This window comes from Rhinoraja longicauda, chromosome 10, assembly GCF_053455715.1.
Source record: "Rhinoraja longicauda isolate Sanriku21f chromosome 10, sRhiLon1.1, whole genome shotgun sequence".
Taxonomy (NCBI): Eukaryota; Metazoa; Chordata; class Chondrichthyes; order Rajiformes; family Arhynchobatidae; genus Rhinoraja; species Rhinoraja longicauda.
The window spans coordinates 59,540,623-59,562,419 of NC_135962.1; the positions used below are offsets into that span (position 1 = coordinate 59,540,623).

The window sequence follows — 21,797 nt, forward strand, 5'->3', positions numbered from 1 at the left end:
TCCATTTCACACGGTCAAACGCTTTTTGTGCATCTAGGCACTGCTAACTTCCACCCCACACACAAATTCACTTGGACAATTTCTGACACTTCTTTGCCTCCAAACTTCCCTCACCTTGCTCTCCCTCACCATTTTTCAGGGAGTTTTTTTAATCTCTCATTATTGGTTTCTATCCATCACTCCCAGCTGTTGTCTCTCAATTCCACTCCTCCCCAAAAGGCCCCATCTGCCCATCCATCTAGCAAGCCATGGCTCACTATTTTCTCTCACCTTTTTATACTGCTATCTGTATACATGAGTACATGTAATTCCCATCTCTTTCCGAGGATGTGCTAAGTGCTTGGAAGAACAGTCATGACCTGAAACGTCACTTATCCATGTTCTCCAGATGATGCCTGACCCGCTGAGTTACCCCAGCACTTTGTGTCCCTTTATGTGCTAAATGCTCCACAACTAATGAATTATTTTCAAGTGAATTCACTGTTACGTAAGCAAATGCAGTTCTCAATTTCCACACAAATGCCTCAAACTGCAAAGAGGTAAGTGAGCCATGAATATGATTTTGATTAAAAGGATCCAAGTTCTACACTCGCTGTAAGAATGACTAATTAATGGCAAATGTCATAACAGCGCATTAATGAAAAACGGCTTCCTCAGATCACCGCTGTATTATTCCGAGTCTCGTGCTTCAATCTGTCTGCAAGCTGGCAGAACCAGATCTGACAGAAAATCAGACTGCCTAAAATGAGGGAGCGGGACAGTGTGATTAACGGACTTGATGGAGGTGCAGCAGCACTCAAGAGACTTAACACCCCAAGTGGGGCAGATGGTATTTGGGGAGTAAGTTTCTCAGTTAGCTTGATTGAAGTTACTGGGGGTGATGAACAGGGTTTGCTATCTCATCAGCTTTGACAACTAAGCATAATTTGTTCAGTGCCACCTTGGCACTAGTTTGGGTGGTATGTAGATGGTCATCAAGATGGGAAAAAATAGTTCCCTCTTTTTTTAAACAATTTTGTCATTTTATGAACAAGTATTCTACATCTGGGGAGCATAATTGAGCTAAGCCAGTCACATTGGTGTACCTCAAAACTTTGATCATTAAGCAGATACCATCACTTTTCCCCTTGTCTGAGGATCCTGTTCAGTCCGTACTTCGGTTGTATAGCTGTGCCAAGCGAGTCAGAGGTAAGCAAGCCATCCTTCGGTGAAACAATGAACCCAAACTTGCACTAAGTTCGTTAAGCTTGTTCTTGAATGATTGAACACGAGTTAGAAGTTGGGGAGGGCGGGTGTTGTGTTGCCCATCGTTTCAGCTGCACATGGAGCTACCTATCCTCTACCAGCAGCCACACCTCCATGTTTTTCTCACACTCATCTCTGCGGTAGCATCAAGCATAATAAAGATCAGTCATCCACGATTTCCTTTGAAATGTGATTGATAAAACTTTCAGCACTGGAACTAATGACTTTCACAGTGCTGGAATGGATAAATAAGCAAAAAAACTATCACAAGAGGAGCTTCATGTAAAGTGTTGCCATTCTGCATCACCATCTTGATCTTCCAAATAATGAATGGATTGCTTATTATAAAGTAACTACGTTTAGATCATGGAACAGTTTAGAATTAATGAGCATAACAACCTCATCTCAAATATATACATTTTTTTCATACACATAAAGAAATATACATATTTGGGACAGGAATAAACCACTTGACGCCTTAAGCCAATTGCCAGTCCCAAGCTACAGGGATTTGGACAAGATAGGACTTTATTCTATGGAACGCAGGAGGCTGAGGTGAACTTATAGAGGCATATAAAATCACAAGGGAATTAGATTGGGTGAATGCAGAGTCTTTTATCCATGGTAGTGGAATCAAGAACCAGAACATACAGGTTTAAGGTGAGAGGGAGAAAATGTAATAGGAGTACGAGGGGCAACTTTTTCCACATAGATGGTAACATAGTGGGTAACATAGTGGGTATAAAGAACGAGATGCAAGAGGAGGAAGTTGAGGCAGGTACTATAATAACATTTAAAGGACATTTGGACCGGTACAATGGATAGGAAAGATATAGAAGGATATGGGCCAGAAGTGGGCAGGTAGAATTAGTGTAGATGGGACATCTTGGTCAGCATAGAGAAGTTGGGCCAGAAGGTCTGTTTCCATGCTGTATGACTCTTAAGCCAGTTCTGCAATTCAGTAAAATCATGACTGATTTGATTGCCTCACCTTTACAATCCCAGCTACACTTGATTATCAGAAAATATTTACCTCTGCCTTAAAAAGTTCAAATATAATCTGCCTCTACTACCCCCACAAAGAAAAAGAACTTTCACATAATTTACCTTAAAAAGATAACCCATCATTTTTATACCTCCAGCTTTAGATCATCGCACAAAATATATCTTGTCCATATCCACCCTGTCAAACCCTCTGGATCTTGCGTTTCAGTCAACCCCCCTAGCCCTTTAAAACTCCAGTAGATACAAACCAAATCCACCCAACTTATTCACATAAGGTAGCGCTCCCATTCCAAGTATCAATGTAGAAAACCTCTGGAGTGTATCGAATGCAAATACATCTTTCCTTAGTAGGAAATGGTACAACTAGTACTGTACACATATTCCAAATATGGCTTCACCAATGCCACAAAAAAAAAAAGCATAACCTCTTTAATCAATCAGTTCATCTTGAAATAAACAAGAACAGTTTGTAGCTTTCCTGATTACCTAATATATCAACAAGGCATTCTCGTCTCAATTTAATCCATCTACAACAACTGCTTTAACTATTGCATGCTTAGTTTACTGTCTAGTTTATTTATTCAAGAATATGACTGCTATCGTATATAGTCCAGTCCCAATTGCTCCCAATTAGGGGAGCTGGGTCAGAGTTAACCATGTTGGTGGATCTGTACATGTGGGCCAGACCAGCAATGGAAGGCAGAATTCCTTCCCTGCACACTATAAGTGAACCAGATATTATTTTGGGAGGGGGAAAAAGTAATTTTATGGATTCTGGCCTGAATATAACTTTTTCAAATCCTAGTCCTACCACATGAATTTACGTTTCCCAGTTACCATGGTGGAATTTGATCAATGTCCCTGAATTTATTGCTAGCCCAACAACGTAACCACCATGCTGGTATATTCAAATATCCATATACTAAAACTCTCGTTTGTTTGTTTGTTCCTGAACTGCAGCCAAAACGGTACACGATAGCGCGACAATTTTAGGCCCACCTTACTCACCGTCATCCCTTTGGTGCTAATGGAAGAAGTTTCATTGAAATCGGTGTTATATTTTTAAAGTTATTCACATTTTAAAGTTTAAATCTATCTCCTAGGGAGGGAGGGGGAGAAGGGAGGATAAGGGGGGGCGCGGAGGGGAAGGGGGTGGTGAGGGGGGAGGAGGGGGCAGGGGAGGTTTGGGCCCAACGGGTCCACTTGGTCTAGTAACCTCCTAAAAACCACACATTATCACTGAGGTGTAGGGAAGCTCCACATTGTTTGCTCAGTTGTAATTACATTACCAGAACACCAGTTGGTGTTCTGCAGAGCCAACTTTGTGAATCAACCCCTTGCCATTCACTTATCACATATGTGGGCATTTCAAAATGCCGATAGCAATTGGAAGAATCCCGCGACAGCATAATGAACTAATTAATTTCAATATAGAAACAACGAACTGCAGATGCTGGTTTACAAAAAAAGACACAAAGTGCTGGAGTAAACTGTTTAAAGATACAAAGCGCTGGAGTAACTCAGTGGATCAGACAGACCTGCTGGAGTAACTCAGCAGGTCTGTCTGATCCACTGAGTTACTCCAGCGCTTTGTATCTTTAAACAGTTTCAGTCTGTGAAACAGTGATTATTGAATGCAAAATATCTGGGTCAAGAAACCACATCAATGCCTCTACTCCCTCATAAGTCTAAGAAACTTTGGCATGTCTTCAATGACTCTTACCAATTTCTATAAATGCACCATCAGGATGTATCACAGCTCAGTTTGGCAAATACTCTGTCCAAGACCACAAGAAATTACACAAAGGAGTGAACGCTGCTCATTACATCACTCAAACCAGCCCCACCACTTCCCCATCGACTATCTAGACCATGAGGCCTCGGGAAAGCAGAAAATATAATCAAAGGACAACGGCACCAGAGACCTGGTTCGATCCTGACTACGGGTGCCGTCTACACAGAGTTTATACTTTCTCCCGTGATAACCCAGTTGCTCCGGTTTCCTGCCATACTCCAAAGACATGCAGGTTTGTAGGTTAATTGGTTTCAGCAAAAATTATCCCATGTGTGTAGGATAGTGCTCGTGTTCGGGAATCACTGGTCGGTGTGGACCCGGTGGGCCGAACGGACAGTTTCGCACTGTTTCTCTAAACTCACACCTCAGTCATTCCTTCTTCCCTTTCCCGTCAGGCAGCAGAAGGTCATAAGTGATAGAGGCAGAATTAGGCCATTCAGCACATCAATTCTACTAAAGAAATTAAGCATTACGACGTGGCTACAAGAGGATCGGAACTGGGAGCTAAATATTCAAGACTACACATCCTATCACAAGGGCGGACAGGTGGGCAGATGGGGGTGGGGTAGCACGGCTGGTAAGGAATGAAATTCAGTCCAGGGTGACATAGGATCAGATGGAGAGTCGCTGTGGGTAGAGCTGAAAAACTGCAAGGGTAAAAAGACTCTAATGGGAGTTATTTACAGGCCCCCAAACAGTAGCCAGGATATAGGGGACAAGCTGCATCAGGAAATAAAATCGGCATGTAGGAAAGGAAATGCTACGGTGGTCATGCAGGCAGACTGGGAGAATCAGGCTGGCACTGGACCCCAAGAGAAAGAATTTGTAGAGTGCCTCCGAGATAGTTTCTTAGAGCAGATTGTAGTGGAGCCTACCAGGGATAAAGCAATTCTAGATTTAGTGTTATGCAATGAACCAGATTTAATAAGAGAATTTGAGGTAAAGAAACCACGAGGAGGTAGTGACCACAATATGATAAGATTTAACCTACAATTTGAAAGGGAAAAGTTGAAATCGGATGTGGCGGTATTACTGCTGAACAAAGGGGACTACCGAGCCATGAGGGACGAGCTTCCAAAGATTGACTGGAAAGGGGTTTTAGTAGGAACTAGACCGAGTGGGCCCGTTGGGCCCGTCCTCGTAGGGTTTCCATTGTAACCGGGAGGGGAGGAAAGGGGGAGGGTTGGGGGAGGGAAGGGGGAGGGAGGAGGGGAGGGAGGGGGGGAGGGGAGGGGGGGAGGGAGAGGGGAGGGAGGGGGGTAGGGGGGAGGGAGGGGGGAGAGGGGGGGATGGGAGGGGGGAGGGGAGGGGGGAAGGGAGGAGGGAAGGGGGGGAGGGAGAGGGGAGGGAGGTGGGTAGGGGGGAGGGAGGGAGGGGGACCTCCCCTTTTCCCAGTACCCCTCTTTCCCCGTTGGGCCCGTCCTCGTAGGGTTTCCATTGTAACCGGGAGGAGGGGAGGGCGGGAAGGGGGAGGGAGGGAGGAGGGAGGTGTGGAGGGGAGGGGAGGGAGGGGAGGGAGGGGGGTAGGGGGGAGGGGGAGGGAGGGGGAGGGAGAGGGGATGGGGGAGGGGAGGGGGAAGGGGGGAGGGAGGGGGACCTCCCCTTTTCCCAGTACTCCTCTTTCCCCGTTGGGCCCGTCCTCGTAGGGTTTCCATTGTAACCGGGAGGGGGGGAGGGAGGGAGGAGGGAGGTGTGGAGGGAGGTGTGGAGCGAGGAGGGGAGGGGGAGGGAGGGGGAGGGGAGGGGGAGGGGGGAAGAGGGGTAGGGGGAGGGGAGGGAGGAGGGGAGGGAGGGGAACTCCCCTTTTCCCAGTACCCCTCTTTCCCCGTTGGGCCCGTCCCCGTAGGGTTTCCATTGTAACCGGGAGGGGGGGAGGGAGGGTGGAAGGAGGGGGAGAGGGGTGGAAGGGTGGAGGGAGGGGGGGAGGGAGTGGGGGAGGGTCGGATGGAGGGAAGGAGGGAGGGGTGAGTTAGGGGCTGAGTGGTGATGGAGGTTGGGATTGAGGGGGGAGAGAGTGGGGATGGAGGTGGGAAGGAGGGGGGAGGAAGAGGTTGAGGGGGAAGTGGGACCTCCCCTTTTCCCAGTACCCCTCTTTCTCCCACCACCAAGCCCCCACCGCAACGACCCCTGTTGTCCCCCTCCCCAGTCCCCATTCTCAGACCCCCCCCATTCTCTTGGAATAAAAAAAAATACTTTTAAAAAAAAAGTGCTTTTTAATTGCTTGTTTTGAAACATTCGCGGTTAAGTGCTTTTTTAAAAAACATTCGCGGTTAAGTGCTGGTTTTGAAACATTCGCGGCTACTTAGTGCTTCTGTCAGTTGCTTTTCGAGGGAGGGAGTAGGGAGGTGTGGAGGGGGGAGGGGAGGGGGAGGGAGGGGGGAGGGGAGGGGGGAAGGGGGGGAGGGAGAGGGGAGGGAAGGGGGTAGGGGGGAGGGGGAGGGAGGGGGGAGGGGGGAAGGGGAGGGAGGGGGGAAGGGGAGGGGGAGGGAGGGGGGGAGGGAGAAGGGAGGGAGGGGGGAGTGAGGGGGGAGGGAGGGGAACCTCCCATTTTCCCAGTACCCCTCTTTCCCCATTGGGCCCGTCCTCGTAGGGTTTCCATTGTAACCGGGAGGAGGGGAGGGAGGGTGGAAGGAGGGGGGAGGGGGAGAGGGATGGAATGGTGGAGGGAGGGGGGAGGGAGTGGGGGAGGGTGGGATGGAGGGAAGGAGGGAGGGGGGGAGTTAGGGGCTGAGTGGTGAAGGAGGTTGGGATTGAGGGGGGAGGGAGGGGGGAGGGAGTGGGGATGGAGGTGGGAAGGAGGGGGGAGGAAGGGGTTGAGGGGGGAAGTGGGACCTCCCCTTTTCCCAGTACCCCTCTTTCCCCCACCACCAAGCCCCCTCCGCAACGACCCCTGTTGTCCCCCTCCCCAGTCCCCATTCTCAGACCCCCCCCCCCATTCTCTCTCTCCCCCAGACACACTCTCAGTGCTTTTTTCGAAACACTTGCCCCGGTGGCCCACGAGCATAGGGGCCCAATGCTGATCTGTGTATGATAAGTGACTTGCAATAAAAAAAAATACTTTAAAAAAAGATAAGTGCTTTTTAAGTGCTTGTTTTGAAACATTCACGGTCACATAGTGCTTCTCACTGCGATCTGTTAGTGGTGCTTTTCGAAACAATGTAGCACCCATCTCAAACAAGCATTGGGAGGATGGGAGGGAGGGAAGGGGAGGGAGGAGAGAGGTGTGGAGGGAGGGGGGAAGGGGAGGGGGAACGGGGGGGAGGGAGAGGGGAGGGAGGGGGGATGGGATGGGGAAGGGGGGAGGGAGGGGGACCTCCCCTTTTCCCAGTACCCCTCTTTCCCCGTTGGGCCCGTCCTCGTAGGGTTTCCATTGTAACCGGGAGGAGGGGAGGGAGGGAGGAGGAGGTGTGGAGGGAGGAGGGGAGGGGGGGAGGGGAGGGGGAGGGAGAGGGTTAGGGGGGAGGGGGAGGGGGAGGGGGGAGGGGAGGGGGGAAGGGGAGGGAGGGGGACCTCCCCTTTTCCCAGTACCCCTCTTTCCCCGTTGGGCCCGTCCCCGTAGGGTTTCCATTGTAACCGGGAGGGGGGGAGGGAGGGTGGAAGGAGGGGGGAGGGGGAGAGGGATGGAAGGGTGGGGGGAGGGGGGGAGGATGGAGGGAAGGAGGGAGGGGGGGGGAGTTAGGGGAGGAGGTGTGAGGGAGGTGGGGAGGGAGTTGGGGAGGAGGGGGGGAGGGAGTGGGGATGGAGGTGGGAAGGAGTGGGGAGGAAGGGGTTGAGGGGGGAAGGGGGGGGAGGGAGGGAATAGGGGCCCCATGCTGATCTGTGTATGTTAAGTGACTTGCACAACTTTAAAAAACTGGCAGTTGCTTTTCGCAACAATGTTGCAACAATCTCACACAAGCATTGTGACGTCACAAGCTGAAGATGTAAATTTAAAACCGAGCTGATCTCTCATTGGTGCACGGGTGCCATTGTGACATCACGCACTGAAGCCCCTTCAAGAAAAGGGTTAGAAATGAAAATTTATACTTTAATATCTCTCTAGCTTTAAAAAGGTAGCTTCAATTTGAACGAAAGTACTTACAATAGTTGCCCATGTTAATGGTGAATACGGCGGTACAAAAATCGTAGCGCTTTGGTGTACCGTCTGGGAGGAGTAGGGTTTGGACCCTTCAAGAAAAGTGTTAGAAATGAAAATTTAAACTTTAATATCTCTCTAGCTTTAAAAAGGTAGCTTCAATTTGAACAAAAGTACTTACAACAGTTGCCCACGTCAATGGTGAATACGGCGGTACAAAAATCGTAGCGCTTTGGTGTACCGTCTGGGAGGAGCAGGGTTTGTAAGTTATGGACAGAAATCTTCGGAATCTTCCGTATATACATACGGAATCTTCCGTATATACATACGGAATGTTGGACCGCAGAGTTTTAGTATTATACTAGAAAAGAGGGCCCGTTGGGCCCGTCCCCACACCCCCCATTCTCACTCCCCCAGCCCCACTCTTACTCTCCAAGTGTGCCCGTTGGGCCCGGAAAAGAGGGCCCGTTGGGCCCGTCCCCACACCCCCCATTCTCTCCTCCCCCAGCCCCACTCTTACTCTCCAAGTGTGCCCGTTGGGCCCGTCCTCCTGATCTGTGTATGTCAAGTGACCACTATAGCCTTCATTCTTTTTTTTTTTCCCTAATCAGATGTTTGTTTGTTTTTTCCTAATCAGATGTGCAGTACTTTGGTCAACGTGGGTTGTTTTTAAATGTGCTATACAAATAAAACTGACTTGACTTGACTTGACTTGCAATAACAAAAAGACTTCTTGGAAGCTTTTCGAAACAATGTAGCCGTCACAAGCTGAAAACTAAATCCTTGCTGAAAACTAAATCCTTTTCTGTAAACTTTTGGAAACAAATGTAGCCCCTTGAAGAAAAGGGTTAGAAATGAAAAATTTAAACTTTAATATCTCTCTAGCTTTAAAAAGGTAGCTTCAATTTGAACGAAAGTACTTACAATAGTTGCCCAGGTTAATGGTGAATACGGCGGTACAAAAATCGTAGCGCTTTGGTGTACCGTCTAGGAGGAGTAGGGTTTGTAAGTAATCTTCCGTACATACACATATACATACATACATACGGAATGTTGGACCGCAGAGTTTTAGTATTATATAGATAGATAGATAGATAGATATAGATAGACTAGACCGAGTGGGCCCGTTGGGCCCGTCCTCGTAGGGTTTCCATTGTAACCGGGAGGGGAGGAAAGGGGGAGGGTTAGGGGAGGGAAGGGGGAGGGAGGAGGGGAGGGAGGGGAGGGGGGAGGGGGGAAGGGGGGAGGGAGAGGGGAGGGAGGGGGGTAGGGGGGAGGGAGGGGGGAGAGGGGGGGACGGGAGGGGGGAGGGGGGAAGGGAGGAGGGAAGGGGGGAGGGAGAGGGGAGGGAGGTGGGTAGGGGGGAGGGAGGGAGGGGGACCTCCCCTTTTCCCAGTACCCCTCTTTCCCCGTTGGGCCCGTCCTCGTAGGGTTTCCATTGTAACCGGGAGGACGGGAGGGCGGGAAGGGGGAGGGAGGGAGGAGGGAGGTGTGGAGGGAGGAGGGGAGGGGAGGGAGGGGGGAGGGGAGGGAGGGGGGTAGGGGGGAGGGGGAGGGAGAGGGGAGGGGGGAGGGGAGCGGGAAGGGGGGAGGGAGGGGGACCTCCCCTTTTCCCAGTACTCCTCTTTCCCCGTTGGGCCCGTCCTCGTAGGGTTTCCATTGTAACCGGGAGGGGGGAGGGAGGGAGGAGGGAGGTGTGGAGGGAGGAGGGGAGGGTGAGGGAGGGGAGGGGGAGGGGGGAAGAGGGGTAGGGGGGAGGGGAGGGAGGAGGGGAGGGAGGGGGAACTCCCCTTTTCCCAGTACCCCTCTTTCACCGTTGGGCCCGTCCCCGTAGGGTTTCCATTGTAACCGGGAGGGGGGGAGGGAGGGTGGAAGGAGGGGGAGAGGGGTGGAAGGGTGGAGGGAGGGGGGGAGGGAGTGGGGGAGGGTCGGATGGAGGGAAGGAGGGAGGGGTGAGTTAGGGGCTGAGTGGTGATGGAGGTTGGGATTGAGGGGGGAGAGAGTCGGGATGGAGGTGGGAAGGAGGGGGGAGGAAGAGGTTGAGGGGGAAGTGGGACCTCCCCTTTTCCCAGTACCCCTCTTTCCCCCACCACCAAGCCCCCACCGCAACGACCCCTGTTGTCCCCCTACCCAGTCCCCATTCTCAGACCCCCCCCCCATTCTCTTGGAATAAAAAAAAATACTTTTTTAAAAAAAGTGCTTTTTAATTGCTTGTTTTGAAACATTCGCGGTTAAGTGCTTTTTAAAAAAACATTCGCGGTTAAGTGCTGGTTTTGAAACATTCGCGGCTACTTAGTGCTTCTGTCAGTTGCTTTTCGAGGGAGGGAGTAGGGAGGTGTGGAGGGGGGAGGGGAGGGGGAGGGGAGGGGGAGGGGAGGGGGGAAGGGAGGAGGGAGAGGGGAGGGAAGGGGGTAGGGGGGAGGGGTAGGGAGGGGGGAGGGGGGAAGGGGAGGGAGGGGGGAAGGGGAGGGGGAGGGAGGGGGGGAGGGAGAAGGGAGGGAGGGGGGAGGGAGGGGAACCTCCCATTTTCCCAGTACCCCTCTTTCACCATTGGGCCCGTCCTCGTAGGGTTTCCATTGTAACCGGGAGGAGGGGAGGGAGGGAAGGGGGAGGGAGGGAGGGAGGAGGGAGGTGTGGAGGGAGGAGGGGAGGGGGAGGGGAGGGGGGGAGGGGGGAAGGGGGGAGGAGGGAGGGAGAGGGGAGGGAGGGGGGGAGGTAAGGGGGAGAGGGGGGAAGGGGGAGGGAGGGGGATCTCCCCTTTTCCCAGTACCCCTCTTTCCCCGTTGGGCCCGTCCTCGTAGGGTTTCCATTGTAACCGTGAGGAGGGGAGGGAGGGAAGGGGGAGGGAGGGAGGAGGGAGGGGTGGAGGGAGGAGGGGAGGGGAGGGAGGGGGAGGGGAGGGAGGGGGGAGGGGGAGGGAGGGGAAGGGGGGAGGGGAGGGGGAAGGGGGTAGTGAGGGGGACCTCCCCTTTTCCCAGTACCCCTCTTTCCCCGTTGGGCCCGTCCTCGTAGGGTTTCAATTGTAACCGGGAGGGGGGAGAGAGGGTGGAAGGAGGGGGGAGGGGGAGAGGGATGGAAGGGTGGAGGGAGGGGGAGGGATTGGGGGAGGGAGGGATGGAGGGAAGGAGGGAGGGGGGAGTTAGGGGGGAGGGAGTTGGGGAGGAGGGGGGGAGGGAGTGGGGATGGAGGTGGGAAGGAGGGGGGATGAAGGGGTTGAGGGGGGAAGGGGGACCTCCCCTTTTCCCAGTACCCCTCTTTCCCCGTTGGGCCCGTCCCCGTAGGGTTTCCATTGTAACCGGGAGGGGGGGAGGGAGGGTGGAAGGAGGGGGGAGGGGGAGAGGGATGGAATGGTGGAGGGAGGGGGGAGGGAGTGGGGGAGGGTGGGATGGAGGGAAGGAGGGAGCGGGGGAGTTAGGGGCTGAGTGGTGATGGAGGTTGGGATTGAGGGGGGAGGGAGGGGGGAGGGAGTGGGGATTGAGGTGGGAAGGAGGGGGGAGGAAGGGGTTGAGGGGGGAAGTGGGACCTCCCCTTTTCCCAGTACCCCTCTTTCCCCGTTGGGCCCGTCCCCGTATAGTTTCCATTGTAACCGGGAGGGGGGGAGGGAGGGTGGAAGGAGGGGGAGAGGGATGGAATGGTGGAGGGAGGGGGGAGGGAGTGGGGGAGGGTGGGATGGAGGGAAGGAGGGAGGGGGGGAGTTAGGGGCTGAGTGGTGATGGAGGTTGGGATTGAGGGGGGAGGGAGGGGGGGAGGGAGTGGGGATGGAGGTGGGAAGGAGTGGGGAGGAAGGGGTTGAGGGGAGAAGGGGGGGGGAGGGAGGGAATAGGGGCCCCATGCTGATCTGTGTATGTTAAGTGACTTGCACAACTTTAAAAAACTGGCAGTTGCCTTTCGCAACAATGTTGCAACAATCTCACACAAGCATTGTGACGTCACAAGCTGAAGATGTAAATTTAAAACCGAGCTGATCTCTGATTGGTGCACGGGTGCCATTGTGACATCACGCGCTGAAGCCCCTTCAAGAAAAGGGTTAGAAATGAAAATTTAAACTTTAATATCTCTCTAGCTTTAAAAAGGTAACTTCAATTTGAACGAAAGTACTTACAATAGTTGCCCACGTTAATGGTGAATATGGCGGTACAAAAATCGTAGCGCTTTGGTGTACCTTCAGGGAGGAGTAGGGTTTGTAAGTTATGGACAGAAATTCTTCGGAATCTTCCGTACATACACATATACATACATACATACGGAATGTTGGACCGCAGAGTTTTAGTAGTATATAGATAGATAGATAGATAGATGACGGTAGAGCATCAATGGCAGGAATTTCTGCGGATAATCCGCAAAGTGCAGGATCATTTCATTCCAAAGAGGAAAAGATTCCAGGGGGAGAATAAGATGATCATGGCTGACAAGGGAGGTCACGGACAACATAAAAGCAAAAGAGAAGGTATATAGCATTGCAGAGATTAGTGGGAAACCATAGGATTGGGATGTTTTTAATGAACAACAAAAGGTAACTAAAAGGATAATACAGAGAGAAAAGATGAAGTACGAATGTAAGCTAGCCAATAATATAAAAGACGATAGCTAGAGTTTCTACGGATATATAAAGAGTAACAAAAAGGCAAGTGTGGACGTTGGGCCGCTGGAGAATGATGCAGCAGATGTGATAATGGGAAATCAAGAAACGGCAGAGGAATTGAATATAGACACAAAAAGCTGGAGTAACTCAGCAGGACAGGCAGCATCTTTGGAGAGAAGGAATAGGTGACGTTTCGGGTCGAGACCCTTCTTCAGACTAACTTTTTTGCATCAGTCTTCACAGTGGAAGAGACCAGCAGTGTCCTCTGGCTTCCCACTAATCTCTGCAATGCTATATACCTTCTCTTTTGCTTTTATGTTGTCCGTGACCTCCCTTGTTAGCCATGGTCGTCTTATTCTCCCCCTGGAATCTTTCTTCCTCTTTGGAATGAAATGATCCTGCACTTTGCGAATTATCCGCAGAAATCCCTGCCATTGATGCTCTACCATAATTCCTACTGAAGCCCCTTTACAAGGAGATTCACAAAATCACGCCATCAAATCTTCCGTCATCTCAGAGCACCAACTGCCATGAAACAAGACAAAATACCGGTCCCTACATCACCAACTCGCTAAATTTCAATAAACGTTGCTACCAATATTCCCTTTACCCTAGGACGATAAGGGAATGGAATATGTTACCACCCAACACATGTGCCGCTCCCAATGTTCAGTCACTTAAAAAGGGGATTGAGCAACTAGATCTCCTCAACTTGGTCACAAAGACCCACTGCAAAATTTAATCACTACTCTACTCACTCCGACCTGCGCGTGATAACCACTTATGAGGTGTTTGCACAGTAATCAACCAGAAGTGTGCCTGCAATCCTCGAGTCAGGCAGTGAAAAGTAGTGGAGTGGTGATTACGAAGGAGAAGGTGCTAGGAAAACTGAAAGATCGGAGGGTTGATAAGTCACCTGGACCTGTGGGACTGCACCCGAGTTCTGAAGGAGGTGGCCTCAGAGATTGTGGAGCCATTAGTTGTGATATCTCAAGAATCACTAGAGTCAGGTGGTTCCTGAAGATTGGAAAATTGCAAATATCACCCCGCTGTACAAGATGGGAGCAAAGCAGAAGAGCGGAAACTATAGGTCAGTTAGCCCGACTTCGGTAGTTGGTAAGATTTTAGAGTCAATTATAAAGGATGAAGTTACGCCACACTTAGAAGTTCACAATAAAATCAGCTGGTCAGCATGTTTTTATGAAGGGAAGATCTTGCCTGCCGAATCTGCTGGAGCTCTTTGAGGAAGTTAATAGGAGGACAGAGAGAGGGGAGGCTGTAGATGTTATTTACCTAGATTTTCAGAAGGCCTTCGATAAGGTGCCACACATCACGCTGCTAGGAAGATACTAGCATGGATAGCGGGTTGGCTGGATGGCAGAAGGCAAAGAGCTGCATTAAAAAGTGCTTTATCAGATTGGCTGCCAGTGACAAGTGGAGTTCCGCAAGGGTGGGTGCTGGGTGTAATGTAGAAATTACAGCTGTGTTTATACATAGTCCCCCCCCATTTCAGGGCACCATAATGTTTGGGACACATGGCTTCACAGGTGTTTGTAATTGCTCAGGTGTGTTTAAATGCCTCCTTAATGCAGGTATAAGAGAACTCTCAGTACCTAGTCTTTCTTCCAGTCTTTCCATCACCTTTGGAAACTTTTATTGCTGTTTATCAACACGAGGACCAAAGTTGTGCCAATGAAAGTCAAAGAAGCCATTATGAGACTGAGAAACAATAATACAACTGTTAGACACATCAGCCAAACCTTAGGCTTACCAAAATCAATTGTTTGGAACATCATTAAGAAGAAAGAGAACAGTGGTGAGCTTACTAATCGCAAAGGGACTGGCAGGCCAAGGAAGACCTCCACAGCTGACGACAGAAGAATTCTCTCTATAACAAAGAAAAATCCCCAAACACCTGTCCGACAGATCAGAAACACTCTTCAGGAGTCAGGTGTGGATTTGTCAATGACCACTGTCTACAGACGATTTCATGAACAGAAATACAGAGGCTACACTACAAGATGCAAACCACTGGTTAGCCGCAAAAATAGGATGGCCAAGTTACAGTTTGCCAAGAAGTATTTAAAAGAGCAACCACAGTTCTGGAAAAAGGTCTTGTGGACCGATGAGACGAAGATTAACTTGTATCAGAGTGATGGCAGGAGCAAAGTATGGAGGAGAGAAGGAACTGCCCAAGATCCAAAGCATACCACCTCATCTGTGAAACACGGTGGTGGGGTGTTATGGCCTGGGCATGTATGGCTGCTGAAGGTACTGGCTCACTTATCTTCATTGATGATACAACTGCTGATGGTAGTAGCAAAATGAATTCTGAAGTGTATAAACACATCCTATCTGCTCACGTTCAAACAAATGCTTCAAAACTCATTGGCTGGCGGTTCATTCTACAACAAGACAACGATCCCAAATATACTGCTAAAGCAACAAAGGAGTTTTTCAAAGCTAAAAAATGGTCAATTCTTGAGTGGCCAGGTCAATCACCCGATCTGAACCCAATTGAGCATGCCTTTGATATGCTGAAGAGAAAACTGAAGGGGACTAGCTCCCAAAACAAGCATGAGCTAAAGATGGCTGCAATACAGGCCTGGCAGAGCATCACCAGAGAAGACATCCAGCAACTGGTGATGTCCATGAATCGCAGACTTCAAGCAGTCATTGCATGTAAAAGATATATAACAAAACACTAAACATGACTATTTTCATTTACATGACATTGCTGCGTCCGAAACATTATGGTGCCCTGAAATGGGGGGACCATGTATAAACACTACTGTAATTTCTACAAGGTGAAACCAAAATGTATTAAAATGGCCTTTATTAAAATCTGACATTATGCACTTTAACCACGTGTGATTTTTTCTATTACAAATCTCAAATTGTGGAGTAGAGGCAAATAAATAAATGATGCATCTTTGTCCCAAATATTATGGTGGGCACTGTTTGTGAGGAAGGATGTGCTGGCTCTGGAGAGGGTCCAGGGGAGGTTTACAAGGATTATTCCAGGAATGAGTGGGTTTGCATATGATGAGCGCTTGACAGCACTGGGCCTGTACTCGCTGGAGTTTAGAAAGTTGAGGGAGAACCTAATTGAAACATACAGAATAATGAAAGGCATATAGAGTGAATGTGGAAAGGATGTTTCCACTGGTGGGAGAGTCTAGGACCAGAGGTCATAGCTTCAGAATTAAAGGGCGCTCTTTTAGAAAGGAGACGAGGAGGAACTTCTTTAGTCAGAGGGTGGTGGAAGCCAAGTCAGTGGATATTTTTACAGCAGAGATAGACAAATTCTCGATTAGAGAGGATGTCAAATGTTATGGGGAGAAGGCAGGAAATGGGATTAGGAGGCAGAGATCAGCCATGATTGAATGGCAGAGTAGACTCCATGGGCCGAATGGCCTAATTCTACTCCTATAACCTCCTTCTCATCTCTTTTCTAAAGGAACATCCTTTAATTCTGGGGCTATGACCTCCGGTCCTAGACTCTCCCACGTGGAAACATTCTCTCCACATCCACTCTATCCAGGCCTTTCACTATTCGGTAAGTTTCAATCAGGTCCCCACTCATCCTTCTAATCTCCAGCAAGTTCAGGCCCAGTGCCATCAAACGCTCATCATGTGTTAACCCATTCATTCATGGGACCATTCTTGTAATCCTCCTCTGTACCCTCTCCAGAGCCAGCACATCCTTCCTCAGATATGGTGCCCAAAATTGCTCACAATACTCCAAATGCAGCCTGACCAGCACTTTAGAGCTTCAGCATTACATCCCTGTTTTGTATTCTAGTCCTCTTGAAATAAATGCTAGCATTGCGTTTGCCTTCCGAACTTGTAAATTAACATTTTGGGAATCCTACACCAGCAGTCCCAAGTCCCTTTGCGCCTCCAATTTCTGGATTCCCTCCCCATTTAAGAAAATAGTCTATGCCTTTATTCCGACTACAAAATGCATGACTCCACACTTTGCTACACTATATTCCATCTGTCACTTCTATTAATGCCTCCACAATCTCTAAAGCCACCTCTTTCAGAACCCTAAGGCACAATCCATCTGGTCCAGGTGATTTATCCACCTTCAGCCCTTTCAGCTTCCCAAGCACCTTCTCCTTAGCAATAGCCACTCCACTAATTTCCACCACCTGACTCTCTTGAATTTCAGGCACGTCACTGGTGTCTTAAAGCTTGAAAGTAAAAACTTTAAAACATGTATGTCCAGATTCAGGAGCAGCTTCTGTTATCAGCTCTTGAATGGACCTCTCACAAGTTAAGGGTGTGAACAACATTTTCACCACCGAGTCAGAAAATTCATATTCAATTTCATTCCCATTCTGGAGACTTGATTACAGAAATGGCACGATGAAGCGGGTGAACATTCCCAGGGCTCCTGTTTCAAAGGAAAGCAGGGGAATGCTGCCCTGTGTTGGTCAGTATTAACAACAGGCATTAATTGCCCATTCTTACCTGTACCTTTTCAGTTATATTTTCAACTGTACTTTTCCTCACTGTTCGTAGTGAACTACACTTCTGGTGAAAGTGCATTCAACAAGAGGCCTAAAAAATCTATCATACCCTCGTCAGTCAAAAACAGCTACCCAATCCAGTCTTTTAGCTTGTTGTTATTTTCTAAGTGAGTAAGAAGCATTTTCTAAGTGAGCTGCTGATTTCTGCCTCTACCAGACCTTTAGGCAGCAAGTGCCTGACCCTTATCACTCTCAGTGAAAACATTTTTCCTCACCTGTCATCCTTTGATCAATTGTTATAATTAAATCTATGCACCTAGCTTTGGATTCCTCAGCTAAAACCAATAGACATTTTATCCAATATATACCTCAATAAAGTCTCCTTCAAACATTCTTTTCCAATGATTCCTCATTGCTACAATTTTACAGCCTGAGGAATCATTGCAAATCTCCGCTGCACTCTCTCTTATGCAATTATATTTACGCAGCAATGAGATGGCATGAACTGTACACTGTATATGAACTGGGATTTAACTAGTTTTGTATACATTTTAACATTACCTTCCTGCTCCTGCAGTCTGAGTGTCACAAATTTCTGACTGTAATTAGTCCAGTGCCTGTGCCAATCAAACTAGCACCCAGCCTAATTCCATCTTTCAACACTAAATCTATAGATTGCAGGTTATGCTTAAATACATTCTCAAGCATCAAGTTCCAGATTCCTGGAATGGATTAATAAATCCCTTATCTGCCTGATAACCCCCAGCTCCATGTGCTCTATCCCTGTTGATCAACATGCTGTATAAAAACTTATGAACCATCTCCCAAAGAAAACATACCAAATCCACAGGGTCTTCAGTCATACAGCACAAAACAGGCTCTTGGGCCAACCTGTCCATGCCATCCAAGATGTCCATCTAAATTAGTCCTGTTTGTTCATTTTTGACCCATATCCCTCAACTTTTCCCATCCATACATCTGTCCAAACGTAGAAACAAAGAACTGCAGACGCTGGTTTAACAAGGAAAGACACAAAATGTTGGTGTAACTCAGCAGATCAGAGAACAATCCTGGAGAAAAGGTTCGGGTTCCTGTTTCAGTCTTTTAAATGCTCTCTCGCTCCTGATTTATTAACGTTAAGAAAAAGACTGCATCGATCCTATTTATGCCATTCGTGATTTTATACTCTTCTGAAAGATCATCCCCTCAGTCTCCTACTGTCCAAGGAATAAAGCTATCCACTGCACTGGTTCCACCTCGGATAACTCCTCATATGTTTATTTCCTATTAAATTCATCCCTTCTTCTCATCTTTCTCTATGGCAATAATTTTACCATCCAGCAACATCCTCACATCTCTGCACTCTCTCCTTTCCAAATGCATTTTCCAGAGATTGCATGCTGTATTCATGCTGCAACTGAAATCGCTACTCTACTATTAAATGCCTTCAGTTATTAAAAGGAAAACCTTTTAACCGTTTACCCCCCCCCCCCCCCCCCCACTGTGACGTACCAAGGACTTTCCTTCCGTGCTGACCCCAGGCCCAACCTTCTCTAGCTGCTGGTGGTGGGGGTGCTACCCTCTCTCAGGTTGCCAACACCACCAGCAAGCATTCTCTCCATCTCCTGCAGGCCCCTCTCCCCTATTCCACCAACTCCCTGCCCCAAGTCATTTCCCTCACCATCTCCTACCCAGGCTATCTCCCCTACCACCCCCCCTCCCCAACCTCCACAGCCCACTCTCCTCTTCTACCACCCCAGAGGCCTTCTAGCCTGACCCCCACTCCACCAGCCCCTCTTTTGCACCCCCCATCTCCTCTCCCCTACTCCACCCTCCTGGCCCACATTCTAACCATCTCCCAGACCCTCTCCTCTACCCTCCCCCCCACCAAACCCCCCCCCCCCCCTCTCTCTCTCTCTCCCCCACCCACCTGTCCCCACCAGTCCCTCTTTCTCGCCTCCCAAGCACTCTCCCTACCTCTTCTTATCGCCACAGGCTCCCTCTCCCATCTCCCACAAGGCCCCCTCCTCGATTCCACCCAGCCCCAGCCCTCTCTCCTACCCTCCCCAAATCCTCTCCCACCTCCCCAGCCCTCCCACCTCCCCAGCCCTCTCCCCTCCCCAGCCCTCTCTCTCCCCCCACCCCTACTCTTAGGCCACGTTCACAAGTTATAGGAGTAAAATTAGGCCGTTCGGCCAATCGTGTCTAGGCCGCCATTCAATCATGGCTGATCTAATCCCGTTTTCCTGCCGTCTCCCCATAACCTTTGACACCTGCTCTAATCAAGAATATGTCTATCTCTGCCTTAAAAATATCCACTGACTTGGCCTCCAAAGCCCTCTGAATCAAGATGTTCCTCCTCGCCTCCTTTCAAAAAGAGCTCCCATTAATTCTGAGGCTATGACCTCTGGCCCCAGACAATCTCACCAGTGGATACATCCTTTCCACATTCACTCCATCTTTGCCTTTCATTATTCTGTATGTTTTAAAGAGGTCCCCCACTAACTTTCTAAACTCCAGCGAGTAGAGGCCCAGTGCTGACAAATGCTCATCATATGCTAACCCACTCATTCGTGGAATCAACCTTGTAAACCTCCCCTGGACCCTCTCTAGAGCCAGCACACCCTTCCTCAGATGTGGGGCCCAAATTTGCTCACAGTGTCCTATCATTCACTCCAGCCCCCCCCCCCCCCACCATGCAAGGTCCCCCCGCCCTATCCCCCCAAGCCCTCCGCCACCACACCCAACCAACCCCCAGGCCCTCGCCTCCCATCCCCACCACTTATGCCATCTCGCCTCTCTCTCCCCCCATCCCCATGCTCTCTCTCTCCCCCCACCCCAAGGCCCTCTTTCTCTCTCTCTCCCCCACACCCTCAGACCCTCCCTCCCACCCACCCCCAGGCCCTCACTCTTGCCCCCCACTCCCAGGCCCTCTCTCTCCCCCCACCCTCAGACCCTCTCTCTCCCCCCCATCCTCAGACCCTCTCTCTCCCCCCCCCACCCCTAGATCCTCTCTCTCCCCCCCACCCTCAGACCCTCTCTCTCCCCCCCACCCCTCAGGCCCTCTCTCTCTCCCCCCCCCCACCCTCAGACCCTCTCTCTCCCCCCATCCCCAGACCCTCTCTCTCCCCCCATCCCCAGACCCTCTCTCCCCCACCCCTCAGGCCCTCTCTCCACCCACCCTCAGGCCCTCTTTCTCTCCCCCCACCCCTACACCCTGTCTCTCTCCCCCTCCACTCTCAGACCCTCTCCCGCCACCCTCAGACCCTCGTTCTCTCCACCCACCCTCTCTTTCTCCACCCACCCCTAGACCCTCTCTCTCTCCCCCACCCCTAGGTCCTCTCCCCCCCCACCCCTAGTCTAGGCCCTCTCTCTCTCCCCCCACCCCTATACCCTCTGTCTCTCCCCCCCCCCCCCATAGGCCCTCTCTCCCCCTCCACTCTCAGGCCCTCTCTCCCGCCACCCTCAGACCCTCGTTCTCTCCATCCACCCTCAAGCCCTCTCTCTCCCTCTCTCCCCCCCCAGGCCCTCTCTCTTGCCCCCCACCCCAGGCCCTCTCTCTCCCCCCACCCACAGGCCCTCTCTCTCCCCCCACCCACAGGCCCTCTCTCTCTCCACCCACCCTCAGACCCTCTCTCTCCACCCAACCTCAGACCCTCTCTCTCCCCCCCCATCCCTAGTCTAGGCCCTCTCTCTCTCCATCCACCCTCAAGCCCTCTCTCTCTCTCTCCCTCCCTCCCTCCCTCTCCCCACCCTCGAGCACGACCTTGGCCGTGGCGCATCTCGGGGTCTGGGGGCCTGCCGGAGAGGCTTCATTTCACCCCAGCACAAACGGCTCCCTCCACCACCTCCACGCCGGCCCGGCCCGGCCCTGCCCGGCGCACGGGTAACGATAAACATACCAACGCCGATCGCTCACACACATGGCAGCAGCGGCCCGAGCCCCCTCACCCTCCCTCACCTTCTCTACCTCCCTCTCCCCCCTCACCCTCTCTCCTTCACCCTCCCTCACCTTCTCTACCTCCCTCACCCTCCTTCTCCCACTCACCACCTCTACCTCCCTCACACCCCTCTCTCACTCTCACCCTCACCACCTCCCTCCCTCCCTCCCCCTCCCTCACCTTCTCTACCTCCCTCTCCCCCTCACCCTCTCTCCTTCACCCTCCCTCACCACCTCTACCTCCCTCACACCCCTCTCTCACCCTCACCACCTCCCTCCCTCCCTCTCCCTCACACTCCCTCCCTCCCTCACACTCCCTCACCTTCTCTACCACCCTCACACCCCCCCTCCCTCTCTTCCTCTCCCTCCCACACCCCCTCCCTCACCCTCCTTCTCCCACTCACCACCTCTCCCTCCCTCCGTCGCTCTCCCGCCGACCACAGGCGCTTACCCCCGGGCCGAGCGGAGCATGGAGCACGACTGTCCTTGGGGCTTGGTGCCGAGGACGGGGAGGCTGTCCCCAGGGCCGGGGTGCTGGGTTGTTTGGGTGTGGCGCTAGCGGCGGGTCGTTGCTGCTGTTGTTGTTGTTGTTGTTGTTGTTGTTGTTGTTGGTGCCGCCGCCGCCCGTCCTCAGGCGCTCGCGCTCCGCCTCCTCCCGCGCTTCCAACCGCCGCCCG

At 51.1% G+C, this 21,797-nt stretch overlaps 1 protein-coding gene across 2 annotated transcripts in view; it reads right to left on the reverse strand.

Annotated features, from left to right (window-relative positions):
- dicer1 (dicer 1, ribonuclease type III) overlaps positions 1–21,797 on the reverse strand; it is a 117,956-nt gene extending 96,159 nt beyond the window's left edge. For both annotated transcript variants that reach the window (XM_078406960.1, XM_078406958.1), the window contains exon 1: positions 21,572–21,797. The gene's annotated coding sequence lies outside the window, so the exon portion shown is untranslated. The remainder of the gene's footprint in view (positions 1–21,571) is intronic.